The following is a 7,856-nucleotide window of genomic DNA, read 5'->3' as shown; positions in this document are numbered from 1 at the left end:
GTTCTTGGGCCTTGGTCAGGGAGGTGATCATCTCCCTGTTGTTCTCGTTGGCCGGGCGGCCAGCTCTAGAAAGAGTCTTGGTGGTTCCAAACTTCTTCCATTTTAGAATGGAGGCCTCTGTGATATTCAATGCTGCAGACATTTTTGGTACCCTTCCCCAGATCTGTGCCTCGACACTCCTGTCTTGTAGCTCTACAGATAATTAATTTGACCTCATGGCTTGGTTTTTGTTCTGACATGCACTGTCAACTGTGGGACCTTTTACATAGACAGGTGTGTGCCTTTCCAAATCAGGTCCAATTAATTGAATTTACCACAGGTGGACTCGAAGTTGTAGAAACATCTCAAGGATGATCAATGGAAACGAGGCACCTGAGCTCAATTTCGAGTTTCATAGCAAAGGGTCTGAATACTTAAGGTATTTTTGGTTTTCAATACATTTGCAAACATTTCTGAACTTTTTTTGCTCTGTCAATATGGGGTGTTGTGTGTAGATTGAGATGTTTAATACATTTTAGAATAAGGCTGTAACTGGGAAAAAAGGTAAAGGGTCTGAATACTTTCATCAGTCGGGCATGACCTTTACATGTCAATTGCATTATAATGTGGTCCAGATTTAATCTAGGCCTTACTATCTATGACTACTTTTGGAATAATATTGTGAATATAATTATTCAGTACGTTAAGTTTTGTCTGGTCCTAATACAACCGATCCAATAATTCCCCATGTTTGTCTATGGTCATATTTATAATTAAATGCTAGGATGTTTCTCAGGTGTTACTGGTGACCTTTTTGGTGTAGTTGAAGCACTGGTGCGTGTAACGATTTAATTTCCATCGGCCTTAGAGCCATTATAGGAAAATGTATTCATTGTATACACAGGGTACAGCGGGGTGTAAACTATGCAATGAAATGCTTACTTGCAGGCTACCTCAAAAGTGCTGTGAAATATCAAGAAAGTACACATTAAAGTTACTGATGCCCAAATACACGGAATTGAATAGGAGTGAGTAGTAGTGAGCACTGATAGCACAACTTTTCAAGGTACTTGTATCTCTCTACTCATTAGTTTACATATATAGCAGTCATACACATCTGTCTGTATATAAGTGTCCTTGTACACATAAATACAGGACGGAATACATAACATTAAGCAAGGTTACAAAATTAAACACAAAATGTGATTTTGATTTAAGAAATTTGTTCCCAAGTATTCCCATGCATAATAGAGAGCTGTGATCGTATACAAATGTAAGCAAGGTTTGACATTCTTTGTTTTAGTCAAACACACAGTGGGGGGAAAAAAGTACTTGATCCCCTGCTGATTTTGCACGTTTGCCCACTGACAAAGAAATGATCGTCTATAATTTTAATGGTAGGTTTATTTATAATAATAATAATAATATATATTTGAACAGTGAGAGACAATAACAACAAAAATAATCCAGAAAAATGCATGTCGAAATTGTTATAAATTTATTTGCATTATAAGGGAAATAAGTATTTGACCCCCCTCAGTCAGAAAGATTTCTGGCTCCCATGTGTCTTTTATGCAGGTAACGAGCTGAGATTAGGAGCACACTCTTAAAGGGAGTGCTCCTAATCTCAGTTTGTTACTTGTATAAAAGACATCTGTCCACAGAAGCAATCAATCAGATTCCAAACTCTCCACCGTGGCCAAGTCCAAAGAGCTCTCCAAGGATGTCAGGGACAAGATGGTAGACCTACACAAGGCTGGAATGGGCTACAAGACCATCACCAAGCAGCTTGGTGAGGTGACAACAGTTGGTGCGATTATTTGCAAATGGAAGAAACACAAAAGAACTGTCAATCTCCCTCGGCCTGGGGCTCCATGCAAGATCTCACCTCGTGGAGTTGCAATGATCATGAGAACGGTGAGGAATCATCCCAGAACTACACAGGAGAATCTTGTCAATGATCTCAAGGCAGCTGGGACAATAGTCACCAAGAAAACAATTAATAACACACTACGCCGTGAAGGACTGAAATACTGCAGCGCCCGCAAGGTCCCCCTGCTCAAGAAAGCACATATACATGCCCATCTGAAGTTTGCCAATGAACATCTGAATGATTCAGTGGACAACTGGGTGAAAGTGTTGTGGTCAGATGAGACCAAAATTCTCACAGTATCAAAGCAGAATAAGGTTCTCCTAATAGAGTGTCATACATCTCGAATCACACAGACACACTCACTCAAAATCAACAGACTCAAACCTTAACATCAGTAATATTGCCGTTTTACAAAACATCTTATGCGTATTCATAACCTGACAGAATATCCCAAAAGTATTCAGCATATTTGGCATCAACTCAACTCGCCGTGTTTGAAGGAGGAGGAATGCTGCCTATGACCCCAAGAACACCATCCCCACCGTCAAACATGGAGGTGGAATCATTATGATTTGGGTGTGTTTTTCTGCTAAGGGGACAGGACAACTACACTGCATCAAAGGGACGATGGACGGGGCCATGTACCATCAAATCTTGGGTGAGAACCTCCTTCCCTCAGCCAGGGCATGGGTCGTGGATGGGTATTCCAGCATGACGTTGACCCAAAACACACAGCCAAGGCAACAAAGGAGTGGCTCAAGAAGAAGCACATTAAGGTCCTGGAGTGGCCTAGCCAGTCTCCAGACCTTAATCCCATAGAAAATCTGTAGAGGGAGCTGAAGGTTCGAGTTGCCAAACGTCAGCCTCAAAACCTTAATGACTTGGAGAAGATCTGCAAAGAGGAGTGGGACAAAATCCCTCCTGAGATGTGTGCAAACCTAGTGGCCAACTACAAGAAACTGACCTCTGATTGCCAACAAGGGTTTTGCCACCAAGTACTAAATCATGTTTTGCAGAGGGGTCAAATACTTATTTCCCTCATTAAAATGCAAATCAAGTTATAACATTTTTGACATGCAAAATGATTTTTTTGTTGTTATTCTGTCTCACTGTTCAAATGAACCTACCATTAAAATTATAGACTGATCATTTGTTTGTCAGTGGGCAAATGTACAAAATCAGCAGGGGATCAAATACTTTTTCCCCTCACTGTATCTGTTTGTTTTTTTTTGCTGTCAATTTGCCGTGTCAATTATTAGTAGTTATATTCCGGCCCCGACCATCCAATCCAGAAATTTCGGCCTGCGGCTGAATCTTGTTGATGATCCCTGATATTAAGTATGCATTCTTGACATGTAAATCTACAAATGTCTGCAGCTGAGAAATATTCAAAGTGCCTACATATTCTTGTGTACTGATACCTACATGTAATGAAGCACTGTGCAAGAAATGCATTTAAATAGCTTGAGGTAACATGCTTGCATGACAATTCTATATGTTCATAATACAGAAGATATGATCTACAACAAATGTATTTGTTTTGCATTAAAACTGTCCACAGAGGTCTCTGAGAAAGTATATCACAATGAAAGAGATGGAAGTCTCACCAGAAATCTCTCACAAAATCTCAACCAGCCCCAACTGAAATATGGTCACAAAAATATATTTTATTAATTTTTGAATAATGCTGTAACGTAACAATGTGGAAAAAGTCAAGGGTGTCTGAATACTTTCCGAATGCACTGTGCATGTAATTAAACTGCGGAAATAGAACTGAGCTGATGTTCTCAGTCTTATAAGAGCTTACTTTACTTCACCACTGATAGGAGAAAAGTTAAGCAAATTAGGGGCAGCAAAAACTTTAAGGTCTGTCACCCAGAGCCTCATTACCATCAGACATAATGATGGAAAAAGGAGACGGAGAGGATAACTTAAGGGTATTGGGAGCCGCTCGTGCCACACCACAATCACAGCGAACCTGGCTTAGCTAGTTAACATGCTACATGGCAAAAGAGCTAAGCTTACTCTCAAGAGTTTATCTTCAGCTTTCCTGTGACAGTTACATTCCCCATCAAGAAAACCAAAGAATTTCGCTAGGCCTTATGTGTGATGCACTTCAAGAACTATCTGAATTGTCACTCGAGCTCCAAAAGAGAGACTGAAAAATTATTACTGCACACAGGGCAGTCACCAGGGAAGCGAGGGAATTCCGTGCAATGGCAGAGCAGCCAGGCCGACACACAACTCAGCTAGAGAGGGATTCAGGAGAACTCTTTCCAAGGCGTCAAACCTAATGGTGGAAGTCCAAGCGACAGAGTCCTTAATCGGAGGGAATTTTTCAAGAGTTTGGCAAGGAACATGGAGGCTAGAGTGTTCTCTCAAGGAGGACGAGCAGTGGACAATACAGGATACAGCCAGTTCATAGAGAAGCTGAAGGTGCTTTGCATGCAATACTGGCCGGAGGACGCAGGAGCCCTGTATGGAGAAACAGATAGAATCTCTCTACCAGCGGTTTGGCATTGACAGTCCACGTATGGTCATTCTCATACGGGCCTACAGGCAGTACAGGGACACTAATGGTAATGATAAAGGATACATTCCAGATGGACGTAAAGAGCTGTTAATGACGGTCAGCACCATCCCCATCTCCAGTGCAGAATGCGAGCAGGGATTTTCTCAAATTAATCTGATTTGCACCTCAACCTGCGCCTCTCTGCATACCTCCACAATATCAGGGCTACACCTTCTGAAGCTAATTGGCCCACCCCTGACCCAATTCAACCCAGTCCTCTATGTGAGGTCATGGATTGCTAAAGGACACAGATGTGTCACAGACACCAGGAGCAAAACAAGAAATATGGAGAAGACACACGAGAAAATGGCTGTGTTCTGGGAGGTTTTGGAAAACTAAGGTAGGAACATCTTTTTCCCTTACAAACTTGTTCTGTACTGTGACGGTAATCTGACTATGCGCTTCAAATCAAATTATTGTGATATGTTTGTTCTTCTGCTACATTGATGTCTTGAAAAGTATATGAAATTTGTGTCTTGTAAGCCCCACATCTATGTGTGCATATGCATGGCGGGGGTTTCTGCAGTGATGCCTAAAAATTTTGCTGGACATTGATATCTTGAAAATTAGGCTATAAGAAATTCAGACTTGTAAAGCCCCACAGCTAAGTTAGAGTATGTGGGCATAGTATATGTTTGAGACCGGTGGCTGCGTGAGAAGTGCGCCAGTATCTCTCACATAACTAGAATGAGATTCACTTTCTATGATCTCTTTCCCTCTCTGCTCCAATAGACATGAGCCTGAACTCTCATCTCTCAAGCGTTGCACTTAACATTTATTTAGTCTCTGTCAAAGTAGCCTGCCATTTCAATCATTTGCGTGGTATTGAAAAAGATTCTTCCAAAGTCTCCAGTCATGTAAATTGACGTAGAATTGCATGAAATGCATTTATAAAAGGCCAACATTTTCTGAACGTTATGCTACTAAAAATGTACCCCATGTGTGCAACTTCTGTAAGTGTGTCTACTCTACTGCTCTATGGCAAACGCGATGATATGAATGCAATGCTTCATTATAAAGTATTGTTTATTTCATGCATTCCGTTATCTCAGAACTCCCCAGGTAACCCCCCTCTCATAAGAGCTGTACATATAGAAGTGGCACATTCATTGGACACTGACTCATAGATGCTATCAGAAGGTTTGTTGCCAGGAGAGGACAAGTGAAGGTTATACCTGCTCGGATAAATCAAATCAAATGAAATGTATTTGTCACATACACATGGTTTGCAGATGTTAATGCGAGTGTAGCGAAATGCTTGTGCTTCTAGTTCCGACAATGCAGTAATAACCAACGAGTAATCTAAGCTAACAATTCCAAAACTACTACCTTATACACACAAGTGTAAAGGGATAAAGAATATGTACATAAAGATATATGAATGAGTGATGGTACAGAACGGCATAGGCAAGATGCAGTAGATGGTATCGAGTACAGTATATACATATGAGATGAGTAATGTAGGGTATGTAAACAAAGTCGCATAGTTTAACATTTACATTACATTTAACATTACATTTAAGTCATTTAGCAGATGCTCTTATCCAGAGCGACTTACAAATTGGTGCATTCACCTTATGACATCCAGTGGAACAGCCACTTTACAATAGTGCATCTAAATATTTTAAGGGGGGGGGGGTGAGAAGGATTACTTTATCCTATCCTAAGTATTCCTTAAAGAGGTGGGGTTTCAGGTGTCTCCGGAAGGTGGTGATTGACTCCGCTGTCCTGGCGTCGTGAGGGAGTTTGTTCCACCATTGGGGAGCCAGAGCAGCGAACAGTTTTGACTGGGCTGAGCGGGAACTGTACTTCCTCAGTGGTAGGGAGGCGAGCAGGCCAGAGGTGGATGAACGCAGTGCCCTTATTTGGGTGTAGGGCCTGATCAGAGCCTGGAGGTACTGAGGTGCCGTTCCCCTCACAGCTCCGTAGGCAAGCACCATGGTCTTGTAGCGGATGCGAGCTTCAACTGGAAGCCAGTGGCTAAAGTGGCTAGTGATACATGTATTACATAAAGATGCTAGTAGATGATAGCGTACAGTATATGCATATACATATGAGATGAATAATGTAGGGTATGTAAACATTATATTAAGTAGCACAGTGATATATTTTCCATCAATGTCCATCCATTCCCATTATTAAAGTGGATGGAGTTGAGTCAGTGTGTTGGCAGCAGCCACTCAATGGTAGTGGTGGCTGTTTAACAGTCTGATGGCCTTGAGATAGAAGCTGTTTTTCAGTCTCTCGGTCCCTGCTTTGATGCACCTGTACTGACCTCGCCTTCTGGATGATAGTGGGGTGAACAGGCAGTGGCTCGGGTGGTTGTTGTCCTTGATGATCTTTATGGCCTTCCTGTGACATTGGGTGGTGTAGGTGTCCTGGAGGGCAGGTAGTTTGACCCCGGTGATGCGTTGTGCAGACCTCACTACCCTCTGGAGAGCCTTACGGTTGTGGGTGGAGCAGTTGCCGTACCAGGCGGTGATACAGCCCGACAGGATGCTCTCGATTGTGCATCTGTAGAAGTTTGTGAGTGCTTTTGGTGACAAGCCGAATTTCTTCAGTCTCCTGAGCTTGAAGAGGCGCTACTGTGCCTTCTTCACAACGCTGTCTGTGTGGGTGGACCAATTCAGTTTGTCCGTGATGTGTACGCCGAGGAACTTAAAACTTACTACCCTCTCCACTACTGGTACCAACCTTGTCAGAGCAGAGCATGAGCTTAAGGAGGTGATTCAGAGCCTGGATGATGCTCAGATACAGGACAACCCTCTCAAAAAAGGTATCACATGGATATTTAACCCTCCCAATGGATCGCACCATGATGGTATTTGGGAGAGACAGATAAGTACAATCAGAAATGTTCTTAGTGCCATAATGCTTCAGCAGGCACTGGATGATGACCCCTGTCCTGTGAAGTAGAGTCAATCAATCAAATGTATTTATAAAGTCCTTCTTACATCAGCTGACATCACAAAGTGCTGTACAGAAACCCAGCCTAAAACCCCAAACAGCAAGCAATGCAGGTGTAGAAGCACGGAACCTAGGAAGAAACATAGAGAGGAACCAGGTTATGAGGGGTGACCAGTCCTCTTCTGGCTGTGCCGGGTGGAGATTATAACAGAACATGTTCAAATGTTTATAGATGACCAGCAGAGTCAAATAATAATAATCACAGTGGTTGTCGAGGGTGCAACAAGTCAGCACCTCAGGTGTAAATGTCAGTTGGCTTTTTATAGCATCTCTACCGCTCCTTCTGTCTCTAGAGAGTAGAAAACAGCAGGTATGGGACAGGTAGCACATCCGGTGAACAGGTCAAGGTTCCATAGCCGCAGGCAGAGCAGTTGAGACTGGAGTAGCAGCACGGCCAGGTGGACTGGGGACAGTAAGGAGTCACCAGGCCAGGTAGTCCTGAGGCATGGTCTTAGGGCTCAGGTC

The sequence above is a fragment of the Oncorhynchus gorbuscha genome, linkage group LG24 (genome assembly GCF_021184085.1).
Source record: "Oncorhynchus gorbuscha isolate QuinsamMale2020 ecotype Even-year linkage group LG24, OgorEven_v1.0, whole genome shotgun sequence".
NCBI lineage: Eukaryota > Metazoa > Chordata > Actinopteri > Salmoniformes > Salmonidae > Oncorhynchus > Oncorhynchus gorbuscha.
The sequence above is the reverse complement of the archived record's forward strand: the minus strand, read 5'-3'. Positions refer to the sequence as shown.